The sequence below is a fragment of the Mytilus edulis genome, chromosome 12, assembly GCF_963676685.1.
Source record: "Mytilus edulis chromosome 12, xbMytEdul2.2, whole genome shotgun sequence".
In the NCBI taxonomy this organism is placed as follows: Eukaryota; Metazoa; Mollusca; class Bivalvia; order Mytilida; family Mytilidae; genus Mytilus; species Mytilus edulis.
The window spans coordinates 64,077,265-64,095,136 of NC_092355.1; the positions used below are offsets into that span (position 1 = coordinate 64,077,265).

General features: G+C 32.3%; 1 pseudogene; it reads right to left on the reverse strand.

Annotated features, from left to right (window-relative positions):
- Positions 1-6,970, reverse strand: part of LOC139497763 (toll-like receptor 13) — a 32,485-nt pseudogene extending 25,515 nt beyond the window's left edge.
- Between the last annotated feature and the right edge of the window lie 10,902 nt (positions 6,971-17,872).

Below are 17,872 nucleotides of genomic sequence, written 5' to 3' on the forward strand. Positions count from 1 at the left end.
ATAACGCACTAAACCATTATAGGTCAATGTATGGCCTCAGGTGCGGATCCAAAGGGGGGGGGGGGGGGGTTCGGGGGGTTTGAACCCCCCTTTTTTGGACGATCAAGGCATTTGAATTGGTACATGTAATTGGAACCCCCCTTTGTCCTGGGTTAGTAATAACCCCTTTTTAAAATGGCTGGATCCGCTCCTTGGCCTTCAACATGGAGCATCGGCTCACACCGAACAAAAAAATATAAAGGGACCCAAAATATTGTCGGTACATAATTATCTATCTATCTATCTAGTAACATTGTTAGTTTTCTTTACTGATTGAATAATATGTCATTATTGTACAAGCATTTATGGGATTAAATAATTTGAATTTGAACAATTGAAATGGGAAAATATTTTGGATAAACGTATATCTGATCAACTGAAACCACATAAGAGAATCCGATGTCAGTCTTTTAAAATAGAATTTAATAAGACCGGAGTCTAAAGAATACATCAAGTTCTAAAAAGTGATGTAAAAAAAAAAAGATTTCCCTGTCTGAAACAATGCGAGTTTTCATGTTTTGAACATTTGAACTTATACTGGCGCAAGTTATTTTGTCGGGTCTTGCACAGTACGTCCATCTACTAGTATTTACATATGTATGGTAAATTCTTTGCGAAAAATCCGGTGAAAATATGAATTTTTCTCGCGAGTGATAATATTTTTTTACCTCAATCATGAATGCTGACGTGCTATTTACCTGTATCATGTGTATCAATTACAATTGAACTTCAAATAGACCATTCCGTACAATGTACAATACAAAGTCGAGTTAATATTGAACTATTTAAAAATAAAATACGGTAAAATAAAATAAATTAAATTCAGATAGATTTAAGATTTGTTTTCCATAGCTGCAAAAGATGTGTTAAATGTCTGATTTTTTTTACATGTATAGAAATCAAAATGATTATACGGCAATATTTATAATTTTACAAGAAAAAAATGTAGCCCCCCAAAAATTAGTGTGTGAAATAAGCCCTCAAGAAAATATAAAGCAGTTTTATATGGGGATAAGTTTGACAAGTGTGTGTATTAGGAGTTTCCGGCTAGGTTTAGAGTATATCATGTATATTCAGCGTTATTATGAAGTGATGTGATTCGTAAAACTACGGGTATTGATCATGAAAACAACCGTGTATGCATGAATGATTTTACACCTAACTAATTTAATAAAAAAATAATTAAGTTGTTATTTAGATGATATAAAAATTGTCAACTTTTAATTCAGTAATAAAGATACATTTGGTAACAAATATATTGGGTAACGTTTTTCGATTTTTCTGTTAGTAGTTATCTTTTATCTAGTGAAATTGCAGGTATAACTAGTGCTGGTTTCGATTTTATTGGTTCGAAGAGATAAGGGCGAGGAAGTGTTAAAAAAAATATATAAATTCAGCATATTCACTAAATAACCGAGGAATACAAAAATGTGTTCAGCGGCAAATATTTCAAAATACTTTTTTTTTTAAATCAATATCTATCTAAAATTAATGTATTACATTGGAGTGAAAGTTGTTTCTCTTTGTCACAACCTTATATTTCACACAGTAAATTTTTTTTACAAATAATTGAACCTATATCCCTGACTGTTAGACATTTTGTATCCGTGACTTTTAAGTGTACATGAAGATCAATGTTTGGAAGTTGCTACGCTTATAAATTAGCTATGCCTATACAATGGTTGTAGCTATCATATTTTAACTGTTACAACTTTTTCTGCGTTTAAACAGTTTATTTATGACTGTTTCAACGTTTTCCGTGTTGGTACAGTAATTAAATGAATGTTTCAACTTTCAAATGGTTGCATCAGTTTTATTACGACTGTGACAACCCTTTAGGCGTTTAATCAGTTTATTTATGACTGTTGCAACGTTTTTCGAGTTGGGACAGTTGTAAATCAACTGTTACAAATTTGAAATAGTTGTATCAGTCCTTTAATAACTGTGACAGTTATTTCTTGCGTTTTTACAGTCGATTTATGTTGTAGACAAACACTTTTAAAGTTGGGACAGTTACAAAAAAACTGCAGCAGTGAAATTTAACAACTGTTACAACTTTAACAAACATTATCAGTCTTAGAACGACTGTTACTGGTATGGACAGACGTTTTTTTCGTCCAGTAGTGTATGCATATTAGAAAGAAATCTCAATTTAGCTAGCGCCATTGGGTGAATATACGATATTTAATTGTCAGTTAAATATAACTTTTTGAGAAATTTTGTCTCTTTGTCAAATTATCAATTGCGCCTGTTCCAAGTTAGGAGCCTCTGGCCTTTGTAAGCATTGTATGAGTTTATGAGTATTTTTATTTTAGTTTATTTTATACATTTCGTAGTTTAGTATGACATTCATTATCACTGAACTAGTACTGAGTTTCACTGTTTGGTCGTGTTTTTATCTATTTTACACATTCTCCATTTCCATTCTCAATTTTATGTGATAATATACAATTCAAATATGTTTAGGATTTTAATGCAAGAAAGCATACTTCTCTAAGGACAATTATAAGATATTTATGTGGTTAAATTGCTATGTGTTAATCTTATAATGCATTTCAAAAAAGTTTCTTTTTTAACATTTTCAGTAAGTTCTTTGAGACTTTAAAAATCCAAAGTTTGTTTCACTTCAAATACTTCATATGAGTTATTCAACCAATGGTACTATTTTACATTATCTATTTTAATGATAAATGTCACATTAAATGAATTAGAAATAAAAAAAAAAACAACAACAAATTATGTTCACAGGTAGCTAATACGAAGTCTCCTTAACAAAGTCTATATACTGGCTGTCCGAAAATATTCATTTATTTATTCGAATTTCAAATCTATTTAAAAGTTTTCTATAAATTGAAAACAAAATCTGTTCAAGCTCAAAGGTCATTTCAATAATTAACCACTGCCCTTTTGACTTCTGACCACTGTGTTCTGAGTAAACCTCTGCCTTTTCTTAGTCTTTCAAAGTACCCCTTTATAAACACCAGTGTACAAACAAAACCCTGAGCTGCATAGTTTGATGAAAATCCAAGTTGATTTGAAAAGGTTATAAAAAAAATTAAAGATGCCTATCTGAATTTATATAATAATTTTTATTTTTATAAATTTCTTTATTTCACAGCAATAAATCAAACTACCTAATAAGCATGAATTTTGTTAGATCAATATTTAGTTTAGTTAGATAGGCTGATTAACACCAGTCAACACTAAATTTGAAGGTCAGGACTAGTCGAGACAGGTCGAAACTGGTTGGGACTGAGCCGAGACTAGTCGAGACAGGTTGAGACAGGTCGGGACTAGTCAAGACAGGTCGAGACAGGCCGAGCCTTGGTCAAGAACATTTCAGACTACACAAAGATCATCAAGTACTGAATCAGACTAATTAAGTAAAGTCGAGACCTAGTCGAGTACACTTAAGTACAGTTAAGTACTGTCGATACAATTTCGAGACTAGTCGAGTAAAATGTGTGCTCGATTTTACTGGTCGAGCACAAAAACTGGTCAATTCAGACTCTGAGCAGTTTGTAGTGATATGTTTGGATGAACTATTTACCTGACTCATTCTACCAAATATTTATGTTTTTCTAGATTTTTTTTTGTATTTTCCGATAATAAAAATGACTGTTCGCATGCAATAATTAATACTGATGAAAGTGGCATTAAACACTAAAAATCGATAAATCCATCATTGCTTATTTCAGACGTGTTCTACACCGATCATTGGTTTTGTAGACACAGAATGTATTAACTTGAATCGTTATTTTGCAATGTTTTGCATCACAAACTTGTTGCTATACTTTTTACATTATGACTTTAATAGTTGCCGCTGCTATTGATGCAGTTTCAGGCAAATTAATGTTTACTTCGATACCTCTTAGAAAATAAGGATACTTTTAATCCCGGAGTATGTTGAAAACGCCTATCAACTTTGTTGACAAACAAAGGACATACAAAAGTGGTGCAAAATGTTTAAAGGACAAAACAATAAAGGTCCCACCTGCTTTTTAAGGTCCTTATGTCCATCACAGATTACGTGTGGTGAGCTTTTTTTTTATTAGCCTATACTAAAATTAACTTTCAAAGTTAAAGTAAACTCGTCTTGCAACTGTTGATCAACACCATTAGATATAGAATTTTTATTTTCAAAATGGAAGGGTGTTTTATATGTCGAAGAATTTCAAAAATTTTGTAAATGTATCGCGCAGTCTCTATTTCAATGCATCATTCTGTAGTTATTCTTCGTGAAGCACAACTGTTTCACACTAACTGTTTCTGTAAAAGTCCTATGTGCAAAAATGACTAAAAAGTAGCTTTAGAGTTTAGTCCCTGCTAAATTGAAGTCCTTATCCTTTCTGGAGTTCCTAGAGAAGACATTTCTTTGTTTTCTTCACTCATTAAAGTTACTAAATGTAAAAAAGGATTGAAATTATCTAGAGCGTCTTGACATTTACTTAACTGTTAACATATTTGAACTGCTTAGATATTTAAATGGAGTCAATAGACACATTGGAAATGTCGCATTTGTAATCCTACGATTTTCTATTTCATTTGTTAAATAGACAGATTTGCCATCCATACAAATCTGACACTGAAATCCACAATGCATCTGAAAAAAAAACATAATGTTTAAAAAATTATGATAATCTTCCCTATAAAAGATAAAGCATAACAAATCATGTTAAGCCATTGATGTCCCCCTAAAAGACACAGTTCTTATAGTTTACATTCATCAAAATGACAGAAAGTATATTTATAGACAATCGAATGACGAGCGACGGAATAGATATTTTTTTTTAATAAGATCGTTTCTTCTTTTTTTTTTCTCTTAGGTCCTTGTATTTTCTCTTGTCTTGTATCATATATGAAATAACACTTTAACTGCATGTTTGATAATTTGTAAGCTTCATCAAAAACAAGTGTCGCGTAAACGTCAATAAGCCGCAACCTAGCGACACAAAAAACCAAAGGCATGTGCAAGTTCGACGTTGCAAAGAAATGTGAGTTTTTCTCAACGAGACACCATCCGAGCGACAAAATATATGTATAAATGAACTAATCATTTGACTCATGCTACCAAATATCTTTTGTTTTCTCGATTTTGGGGGTATTTCCCGATAATAAAAATTACTGTTTGCATGCAATAGTCAATACTGACGCAAGTGCCATTAACACTAAAAGTCGATAAATCCATCATTGTTTATTTTAGACGACGTGTTTTACACCGATCATTAGTTTGGTAAACATGAATCTATTAACTTGAATTGTTATTTAACTAGAGCAATGTTTTGCATCACAAACTTGTTACTATAATTCTGCATTATGTCTGTAAAATTTCGCTGGTCATGTAGCAGTTTCCGGGAAAATTAATGATTTCTTCGATACCTCTTAAAAAAGACAATTTTAAGGGGAGGGGGCGCAGACTGACTTAAGGGGGGGGGGCCTCGTTCAAGTCATGCTTCAGTGATTCCCTATATTGGAGTTTTTCAATAATAGTGTGAAGATTCTTGGTAAGTTCGTATATAATCTTTCTCTTTTTCGTGCACTTCAGGAGATTCAATACCTATGGTCTCGAGCTACAAAAAGCCTTCTAAGTCGTGTTCCTCGGATTAACGTGAAATAGGTACAATGCTCATGATGCTGATACTAGACGTTGTTGAGTACTGTGATTTTTCTGAATGTAACGGTCAATAAAGTAAGTAACCTAGTTTTGACTTGACTGCGATGGGTTTGTTTCCGCGAACACATTTATCTTCAACTATTTCTCAATAAAAATCGGCCCCAATTAATAGTGCAATTTTTAAAGGTATCCTGTTGCGTTAATGGAAGTGCCAGTTTTAGTCCTTTTAAATAGTTACTGATCTTGTCAATGTAACGATTGTGGTTATGTAACGGCGTAGCTATCAAATGGACGATTAGCAACAGTAACTGTATTGGGAGTTTAATGTCCAGTTTCATTTTCAATATAAACTAGCACTCGTGTTTCTTTCTCCAAATGAAGATTGTCGTCCCCTTCTCTCTGCAGTTTAAATATATGCGCAAGACTCTCCGTTACGAAAGACTTTTAAGCGCCTTTATCAAACAAAATATTCGTATCTGTACAATGACAATCAGACCAAACGGGGGCCTTGGCAGTTTTGAACAATATGTTTGAGCGAAATTGTGCTGACGAGCGTAAAATTGTCGAGTGTTCTTGTATTGTATTCTTCAAAAGATTTACCCCTCTTGATGTATATGTCGTACTTTTGTTCATTCAACTGTGAAAAGAATCACTTGTGTCAGTGAAACGGTTTCACATCTTTTATCAAGGTTTGCGGTGTTTTCATATACACTAAGTGTGGTTTCGTTAACTATAGTTACGACATGAGCTTTTCGATTTGCATTCCTATATTTGATGTGTACCGAGACAGTTGAAACTAATAAATTGTTACGTTTAACAATAGCCAGATGTTCATCTTAGTCGCGTATTTTCGGGCAATTAGTAGGTAAATGATTATCTTAAGAGAAAATGCAGGGCTTAGCTGTTTAAAAATGCTGACCTGCATTGTTAGTACGTGCATTGTGTTTTCTTTGTGATTTAGCAACGGCTACAAAAGTTGAATACGTTATACACTGTCTATATGAGTAACTTGTCCAGCTTCCATGATTTGTATCTCTTTATGTATGCTTCTTCGAATATCTCGTAATAGCCTTTTTTCGTACAATGCTCCCGAGCGAGATGATTCCAAATTTCTCCGGGCAGTTAACTAAACAACAGACAAACTGAAGTGCAACAAAAAAAATAGCAACACACACAGAAACGAACTATAAAATAACAACTGCCATTCTATTGATTTGGTATAGGAATAAGCGACACGAACCCCATAAACAAACTTGGGGTGATACCAGGTGCTCCGTAAGGGTAAACAGATCCTGATCCACATGTGGAACCCGTCATTATATAAGACACAAGGTCTATAGTATAATTCGGTAGTTCATATTCGTGAAAACGGAACGGGATTGTAGTTACGATATAAGGAACATATAAGATATCATAAAGATTTTCACGCATAGTTACAGGGCCGTAACTAGCGTCTTTTAAAAGTGAGGCAAAATCTATTTTCGCCGAGCGTAGCGAGTCGAAAAAATTTTGGGGAGGGGTCTTGGGGCCGCTCAAAGCCCCAAGAAGCTCTGAGAAAAATAACACAAAATCGTTCATTCTGGACGTTTCCCGGACTTTCTCTTCAACTTTGTACTTTATTTGGCCTTTTTTACTTTTTTGGATTCGAGCTTCACTGATGAATCTTTTTGTAGACGAAACGCGCGTCTATACAAAATTTAGTCCTTGTATCTATGGCATGATGAGTTTATTTACATTGAAACGCAATTAATTTTTAGCAATTTTTTTTTGACAATATTCTGTCTATAAGCAAACACATAGATTCATTGTAATTTTAGACTTTTAGGTTTTAGGGAAAACATTAAAAGACCGATATGTAGGATAAGGCAAAAATCGTAATTCTCACTCATAATCATTAATACCGGACTGTTCTTGTCTTGTATTGTGCCTCGACTTTTTTTGGTGATTTTTTTTTACTAGATTTAAATATAGTGACAGTGCAGTATTATACTTTAAGTACTAGTACTGTTTAAGTCGACACTAGGGACCATATTGACCTTGTTTTACGGTATTTATGATTTTTTTTTCTGTTGAAGACCCTCGAGCAACTATCAAGATGAAGAACAGGAAGAAATACTTTGACCATTGATCATTTGTATTTTTTCTATGTATTGGCTTTGTGTGCGATTAGGTCCAGTGCACGTTTACTCCATATTCCTTTATTTTCTGTTTAAGAGTCTGAACACGTCGTGATACCAGGAAATTGGATACCTAGCTTACTTTAATGTGAATCATTTCAGCTATTTAGTTTTATCTACCCAAAAAAGCCAGTTTTGGATTCCTTAATATCAAGTTCAATTCTCCATGCAGAAACTCCTTTTTTTCTGTGTCCAGTAGCATCGTATATTCTTAAAATTTTCTCGAGCAATGTCTGGACATCGGTGGACATGCAACATTGCAAAACCACACGTTTACAAATGAAAATCAACACTCAGACTATAGTCATAAAGTTGGATAATAAATGAACAAAAGACAAACCGGGACACAAAAGTACAAACAATAGACCATCAACTCTGAAAACTAAAAGTAGAATAGAAACATAATCACGCAAAACATGCAGGGGCGACACCAGAGAGTGAAGAGAACTTGCCTCTTGCAAGACACTTTCCGTGAAAACAATGTCAATCTTTTGTTTCATTTTTTTTTAATTTCTAACATGAGGTATTTGCCTCATTTGCTTCAATGTAGTTACGGCCCTGCAGTTATAGCATGATGTAGATGTTGTGTCTTTATTGATTATTTGTAGTATGTTGTACTTAAAACATAATCAATGTACGTTATGTTTGTTTCAAATGTGAGACCCGTTGCTTCCTGAAAACAAAAATCCGGCGATAATTTGCATTTGATGAAAGAGTTTGAAATGAAATTGAACGCCATTAGAAAAATGGGATAATACAGAACCAATATTATTTGTATGCACTCTTGAACCAAAATTGCCAAACATATTCAACGTTTTGAAATCATACCTTCCAGGTAGAAGGATGGAAGAACTGATATATATATCAGCTTCTGCAGCTTATAAATTGAAAAAATGTATCTAATTAAAAATGATTCGAGCCAAAAGTGATTTGCAGTAAAACTTGTGCGTGCTTCACATAATGATAATTATTTTTGAGACCGGCAATATGAAATATTTCCACATTGGACAGAATTTCTCCGTAAATGTATATTCGAAAATAAATCAATAGAATTGATTGTGAAAGGGTCCGAATTCACAAGAACAAATAGCATCCGAAATACAGGCAAATTCTATTCAGAATACACAATGAAACGCGTCAATTGATCATTTAAAATATTAACATTTTTCAAGTGCAACAGGTGGTTCTAAATATACCTATATGAAATGGAACAGTATTTCATTAAGATATTTAAACCTCAGCTAAAAATGAACGCTCAGTTCAAGAGTTTTAGAACTTCCTAACAAACAATGGTATAAGTCAAGTCTCCTCTTCTCTCTTCATTGACAATATTTACATAATCTTGACAGTTCTCTACAAAAGGACAAAAGCGCTTGTGAAAGAAGACTCGATTTTATAATGTTCATGTTATTCTATCAGTTCTTGGTAATTTATTTTCCAACTATCAATTCCTGTATCAAGGAACCTTTCATGTATACATTTATATTGCACGTCCTCTTTGAAAGAACCATGTGAAATTCCACAGACGTAAGCATAATATAACTATAAATCAATCGGTAAATAAAATGTTGGAATAAAATATTATAGACGTAACATTTGCATCATTAAAAGGTGTAGAAATTGCATAATCAATTAAATTAACATAGGAAAGCAGAGTGTGTCACAAATCAATTTCGCCCACCTTGTCAGTATCATAGATGTATTCTTAATTTTCTCTAAAATGTCTAATATATTAAATGTTAAACATAATATAATTAAATAATGTTACAGCAACTTTTGCTACAACTGCAAATTAAAGGTGGTATGTTTGCCATTGAGACAACTTTCCACAAGATAGCAAATGACATAGGAGTTAAAAATATATGTCACAGTACAACCTTCATCAATGAGCAGAATTTATTCTAAAAAGTATAACAATTAAAACGAGACACTAACGCCCGTATTTATGTACATAACAATGATACAGCAACAAATAACAACAACTAAATAACAGACTCCTGACTGAGGACAGGCATATACATAATATGACAGGGTTAAACATTTTTCCAGGTGTCCAACTCTCAATTTGCCTTGGACAATGGTGTAACCGTGCAACATATAAATAAACTATAAACATCCGTTGAAAAGGGCTCGACTCAACAGATCCATACAATGTCTGATTTACATCTGAATGGACATACCTTTATAAATGCAAGGGCAACATCCTACATGAACAAAGAAACACAGATACAGATTTAAAAAGCACACCCATTATAAATGCAAGGAAGACACATTAACTGATTAAAGAAAAACATATTACAGATTCAGAGAAGTGCATTTTTTCTTAATGTAAGGACAACACATTAAATGAATAATAAAAGACAGATCATAAGTTTCGAGAATAACACCCTGTATAAAGATCGGGACAAACTATTTAAAATATTTGTAAGAGATAAGGTGAATGAATTTTGTACATACTTACACGTTTATTTTTTGAACACGTATCATTATACTCTAATAAGCACTCTCTTTAAAATAAATCGACCACACAATTAGTAAAACATCACCTGCATCTATCTATAATAACATTAACGGTACCATTTTTTCTGCGTCAGATGTGCATTTCGACAATACATGTATCTTCAGTGATGTTCGTGGCCAAAATATGTAAAGTCCAAAGCTCATATAAAAGATGAAGAGGTATAATCCAAAAGTTAACATGCTATTATATTTATAAATAAACAAACGGTCCCACTCTTTTCTATAAATGCATTTTGTTTTTATCTTTTTGTAATTTTCACGGGAACATTTACTAAATAAATCGAGGATTCGACAGAACAATTTTGTTATCAATGATACTCATCTTTTTCCATCAGTATTCTGATTCGTGCTCCACTGATGAGTCATGTGTAAGAGTGTCGTAATGAGGTTACCTTTTTATGTTGTGTCATGTGTTCTATTGCTTGTCTGTTTGTCTTCCTTCATTTTCAACCAGGCGTTTTCAATTTATTTTCGATTTGTGATTTTGACTGTCCCTCTGGTATCTTTCGTCACTCTTTTACAGATAAATAACGAAAATTCATGCACAATGTTTTTTTTTACATTTTGAAATGTTAAAAAGATATTTTAACCATTTAAAAAAAAAAAAAAATATCAGTGAATATGTTATCAGAAATATTTATTGAAACGTATAGTACTACTTTCATTTACATATATGTAGGTGTTTTTTTGTATATTTCGTGTAGATATATTTTGCCTTTTTATTTGAACGAGACATTCTTTATTTTCTGATTACAAATTACAAAATCGATCATTAAGTCAAAAAGTATAAACAACAGGGGAAAGATGTTACATATTCATAAATTATTTGCGTAGTCAGCTAAGAAAGGAAAAAAAGCAACATATGCCACTAATCGTTGTTGCATACTTGCAGAATATATTCATCTTGATATATCAATAGGCAATTCATTCTAAAAGTTATCTTTCTATCTACAGGTGTTCTATTACACCTCGTGGTAAGTTTTGAAATATTTTCTTAGATACAAAGTTCTTGTGATTTGAAATTGTTAAATTCAATAACTGAGGTAATACTACAGTATTTTCGAACATCAAAACAGTGGTGACGTTGCTTCGCCAAACATTTTTAAAGTCAATGTACCGTATTAAATAAGACGTAACCGCTGTTTCGGAGATTGCAGTATTTTATCAAATAATTGTTAGCTCAAGTTTTTTGCCGAGGGCTTTTGACAATCACAACAAAGGTATCCAATGTGCATGTAAAATTCAACTGAGAGACAAAAATTGATACAAACATTGCTTTCATTTTACTATTCGTCTTTGGTTGGATTAATTACTGATTTATAATATCGTCATATAATTTCAAGAAACAAATTTGAATACCGTCAGATTGGGAGGATGAAGTTCTATATTCGATTATAAACAAACCACTTTGACATACGAAAGTATTTTTCGCGATAGTGTAGTACACAAAAAGAAGAAAGATGTACTGATTCTCTGAATTCTCAGTTGAAATTTGTTTTCTGATTTGTGATACCGCCATATCATTGTCATAATCAATTGTAAATATTGTCAGCTTTGGTATCTGTTTGTTTTATACAAACTGTGAAATCTTCTAATATTTCATTTGATTGATTGATTTCAATTAAATGTATGCACATTTAAATACCTTTCTATTATCAAATTTTGTTTATCTCTGACCTTGTTGTTATTTTATGCATGAACAAAACGTTGACCAATCAGGTCAATCTTTTAAGCAATGCAGAACAACTCGTCCAAGAGACAAGTCGGACCGTCTAAGATGACAACTCGGAATATCTAGGATGACAACTCAGACCTCTTGTTGGATTTTCTTAGGATTTCATAAAATGTACGACTAACTAGAGGAGCTTTCGTTTGTACATGCGGGACAGTTAAGGGGTATTTTGAGGGGCCTAAAGTTGGCAGGGTTAACTGTAGAACCCTATGGGATTTTATTTTCAAATAACTATTACTCGAAGATAGTGTGTGATTGATACCCGGACTCTTCAGTTATGAGATGAGGACAATAAAACAAATGAAAATTATAGGGTGAGTCCATTGGGGTTATCCCTTCCCCCTTCAATTTGAAAAATTGCTTTTATCGAAGTTCCCACCCCTGAACCGTATATATTCGTGTATGGAACAAAATAAAAAATAAAATAAACTATAGGGAGAGTCCCTGGGGTAACCTAACCCACTCATGTTTAAGAACTCGTAAACAGTCGATATCTCTACCCTAAACTCTATATATTCATGTATTGGACAATATAACAAATCGAAAAAAATATAGGGGCCTAATTCCTGTATCAAGGAACCTTTCATGTATACATTTATATTGCACGTCCTCTTTGAAAGAACCATGTGACATTCCACAGACGTAAGCATAATATAACTATAAATCAATCGGTAAATAAAATGTTGGAATAAAATATTATAGACGTAACATTTGCATCATTAAAAAGTGTAGAAATTGCATAATCAATTAAATTAACATAGGAAAGCAGAGTGTGTCACAAATCAATTTCGCCCACCTTGTCAGTATCATAGATGTATTTTTGATTTTCTCTAAAATGTCTAATATATTAAATGTTAAACAATGTTAAACATAATATAATTAAATAATGTTACAGCAACTTTTGCTACAACTGCAAATTAAATGTGGTATTTTTGCCATTGAGACAATTTTCCACAAGATAGCAAATGACATAGGAGTTAAAAATATATGTCACAGTACAACCTTCATCAATGAGCAGAATTTATTCTAAAAAGTATAACAATTAAAACGAGACACTTACGCCCGTATTTATGTACATAACAATGATACAGCAACAAATAACAACAACTAAATAACAGACTCCTGACTGAGGACAGGCATATACATAATATGACAGGGTTAAACATTTTTCCAGGTGTCCAACTCTCAATTTGCCTTGGACAATGGTGTAACCGTGCAACATATAAATAAACTATAAACATCCGTTGAAAAGGGCTCGACTCAACAGATCCATACAATGTCTGATTTACATCTGAATGGACATACCTTTATAAATGCAAGGGCAACATCCTACATGAACAAAGAAACACAGATACAGATTTAAAAAGCACACCCATTATAAATGCAAGGAAGACACATTAACTGATTAAAGAAAAACATATTACAGATTCAGAGAAGTGCATTTTTTCTTAATGTAAGGACAACACATTAAATGAATAATAAAAGACAGATCATAAATTTCGAGAATAACACCCTGTATAAAGATCGGGACAAACTATTTAAAATATTTGTAAGAGATAAGGTGAATGAATTTTGTACATACTTACACGTTTATTTTTTGAACACGTATCATTATACTCTAATAAGCACTCTCTTTAAAATAAATCGACCACACAATTAGTAAAACATCACCTGCATCTATCTATAATAACATTAACGGTACCATTTTTTCTGCGTCAGATGTGCATTTCGACAATACATGTATCTTCAGTGATGTTCGTGGCCAAAATATGTAAAGTCCAAAGCTCATATAAAAGATGAAGAGGTATAATCCAAAAGTTAACATGCTATTATATTTATAAATAAACAAACGGTCCCACTCTTTTCTATAAATGCATTTTGTTTTTATCTTTTTGTAATTTTCACGGGAACATTTACTAAATAAATCGAGGATTCGACAGAACAATTTTGTTATCAATGATACTCATCTTTTTCCATCAGTATTCTGATTCGTGCTCCACTGATGAGTCATGTGTAAGAGTGTCGTAATGAGGTTACCTTTTTATGTTGTGTCATGTGTTCTATTGCTTGTCTGTTTGTCTTCCTTCATTTTCAACCAGGCGTTTTCAATTTATTTTCGATTTGTGATTTTGACTGTCCCTCTGGTATCTTTCGTCACTCTTTTACAGATAAAAAACGAAAATTCATGCACAATGTTGATTTTAACATTTTGAAATGTTTAAAAGATATTTTAACCATTTTTTTTTAAAAAGAAATATCAGTGAATATGTTATCAGAAATATTCATTGAAACGTATAGTACTACTTTCATTTACATATATGTAGGTGTTTTTTTGTATATTTCGTGTAGATATATTTTGCCTTTTTATTTGAAAGAGACATTCTTTATTTTCTGATTACAAATTACAAAATCGATCATTAAGTCAAAAAGTATAAACAACAGGGGAAAGATGTTACATATTCATAAATTATTTGCGTAGTCAGCTAAGTTAGGAAAAAAAAGCAACATATGCCACTAATCGTTGTTGCACACCTTGCAGAATATATTCATCTTGATATATCAATAGGCAATTCATTTTAAAAGTTATCTTTCTATCTACAGGTCTTCTATTACACCTCGTGGTAAGTTTTGAAATATTTTCTTAGATACAAAGTTCTTGTGATTTGAAATTGTTAAATTCAATAACTGAGGTAATACTACAGTATTTTCGAACATCTAAACAGTGGTGACGTTGCTTCGCCAAACATTTTTAAAGTCAATGTACCGGAGTAAATAAGACGTAACTGCTGTTTCGGAGATTGCAGTATTTTATCAAATAATTGTTAGCTCATGTTTTTTGCCGAGGGCTTTTGACAATCACAACAAAGGTATCCAATGTGCATGTAAAATTCAACTGAGAGACAAAAATTGATACAAACATTGCTTTCATTTTACTATTCGTCTTGGGTTGGATTAATTACTGATTTATAACATCGTCATATAATTTCAAGAAACTAATTTAAATATCGTCAGATTGGGAGGATGAAGTTCTATATTCGATTATAAACAAACCACTTTGACATACGAAAGTATTTTTCGCGATAGTGTAGTACACCAAAAGAAGAAAGAAGTACTGATTCTCTAAATTCTCAGTTGAAATTTGTTTTCTGATTTGTGATACCGCCATATCATTGTCATAATAAATTGTAAATATTGTCAGCTTTGGTATCTGTTTGTTTTATACAAACTGTGAAATCTTCTAATATTTCATTTGATTGATTGATTTCAATTAAATGTATGCACATTTAAATACCTTTCTATTATCAAATTTTGTTTATCTCTGACCTTGTTGTTATTTTATGCATGAACAAAACGTTGACCAATCAGGTCAATGTTTTAAGCAATGCAGAACAACTCGTCCCAGAGACAAGTCGGACCGTCTAAGATGACAACTCGGACCGTCTAGGATGACAACTCAGACCTCTTGTTGGATTTTCTTAGGATTTCATAAAATGTACGACTAACTAGAGGAGCTTTCGTTTGTACATGCGGGACAGTTAAGGGGTATTTTGAGGGGCCTAAAGTTGGCAGGGTTAACTGTAGAACCCTATGGGATTTTATTTTCAAATAACTATTACTCGAAGATAGTGTGTGATTGATACCCGTACTCTTCAGTTATGAGATGAGGACAATAAAACAAATGAAAATTATAGGGTGAGTCCATTGGGGTTATCCCTTCCCCCTTCAATTTGAAAAATTGCTTTTATCGAAGTTCCCACCCCTGAACCGTATATATTCGTGTATGGAACAAAATAAAAAATAAAATAAACTATAGGGAGAGTCCCTGGGGTAACCTAACCCACTCATGTTTAAGAACTCGTAAACAGTCGATATCTCTACCCTAAACTCTATATATTCATGTATTGGACAATATAACAAATCGAAAAAAATATAGGGGCCTAATTCCTGTATCAAGGAACCTTTCATGTATACATTTATATTGCACGTTCTCTTTGAAAGAACCATGTGACATTCCACAGACGTAAGCATAATATAACTATAAATCAATCGGTAAATAAAATGTTGGAATAAAATATTATAGACGTAACATTTGCATCATTAAAAAGTGTAGAAATTGCATAATCAATTAAATTAACATAGGAAAGCAGAGTGTGTCATAAATCAATTTCGCCCACCTTGTCAGTATCATAGATGTATTTTTAATTTTCTCTAAAATGTCTAATATATTAAATGTTAAACAATGTTAAACATAATATAATTAAATAATGTTACAGCAACTTTTGCTACAACTGCAAATTAAAGGTGGTATGTTTGCCATTGAGACAACTTTCCACAAGATAGCAAATGACATAGGAGTTAAAAATATATGTCACAGTACAACCTTCATCAATGAGCAGAATTTATTCTAAAAAGTATAACAATTAAAACGAGACACTAACGCCCGTATTTATGTACATAACAATGATACAGCAACTAATAACAACAACTAAATAACAGACTCCTGACTGAGGACAGGCATATACATAATATGACAGGGTTAAACATTGTTCCAGGTGTCCAACTCTCAATTTGCCTTGGACAATGGTGTAACCGTGCAACATATAAATAAACTATAAACATCCGTTGAAAAGGGCTCGACTCAACAGATCCATACAATGTCTGATTTACATCTGAATGGACATACCTTTATAAATGCAAGGGCAACATCCTACATGAACAAAGAAACACAGATTCAGATTTAAAAAGCACACCCATTATAAATGCAAGGAAGACACATTAACTGATAAAAAAAAAACATATTACAGATTCAGAGAAGTACAATTTTTCTTAATGTAAGGACAACACATTAAATGAATAATAAAAGACAGATCATAGATTTCGAGAATAACACCCTGTATAAAGATCGGGACAAACTATTTAAAATATTTGTAAGAGATAAGGTGAATGAATTTTGTACATACTTACACGTTTATTTTTTGAACACGTATCATTATACTCTAATAAGCACTCTCTTTAAAATAAATCGACCACACAATTAGTAAAACATCACCTGCATCTATCTATAATAACATTAACGGTATCAATTTTTCTGCACCAGATGCGCATTTCGACAATACATGTATCTTCAGTGATGTTCGTGGCCAAAATATGTAAAGTCCAAAGCTCATATAAAAGATGAAGAGGTATAATCCAAAAGTTAACATGCTATTATATTTATAAATAAACAAACGGTCCCACTCTTTTCTATAAATGCATTTTGTTTTTATCTTTTTGTAATTTTCACGGGAACATTTACTAAATAAATCGAGGATTCGACAGAACAATTTTGTTATCAATGATACTCATCTTTTTCCATCAGTATTCTGATTCGTGCTCCACTGATGAGTCATGTGTAAGAGTGTCGTAATGAGGTTACCTTTTTATGTTGTGTCATGTGTTCTATTGCTTGTCTGTTTGTCTTCCTTCATTTTCAACCAGGCGTTTTCAATTTATTTTCGATTTGTGATTTTGACTGTCCCTCTGGTATCTTTCGTCACTCTTTTACAGATAAATAACGAAAATTCATGCACAATGTTATTTTTAACATTTTGAAATGTTTAAAAGATATTTTAACCATTTTTTTTTAAAAAGAAATATCAGTGAATATGTTATCAGAAATATTCATTGAAACGTATAGTACTACTTTCATTTACATATATGTAGGTGTTTTTTTGTATATTTCGTGTAGATATATTTTGCCTTTTTATTTGAAAGAGACATTCTTTATTTTTTGATTACAAATTACAAAAT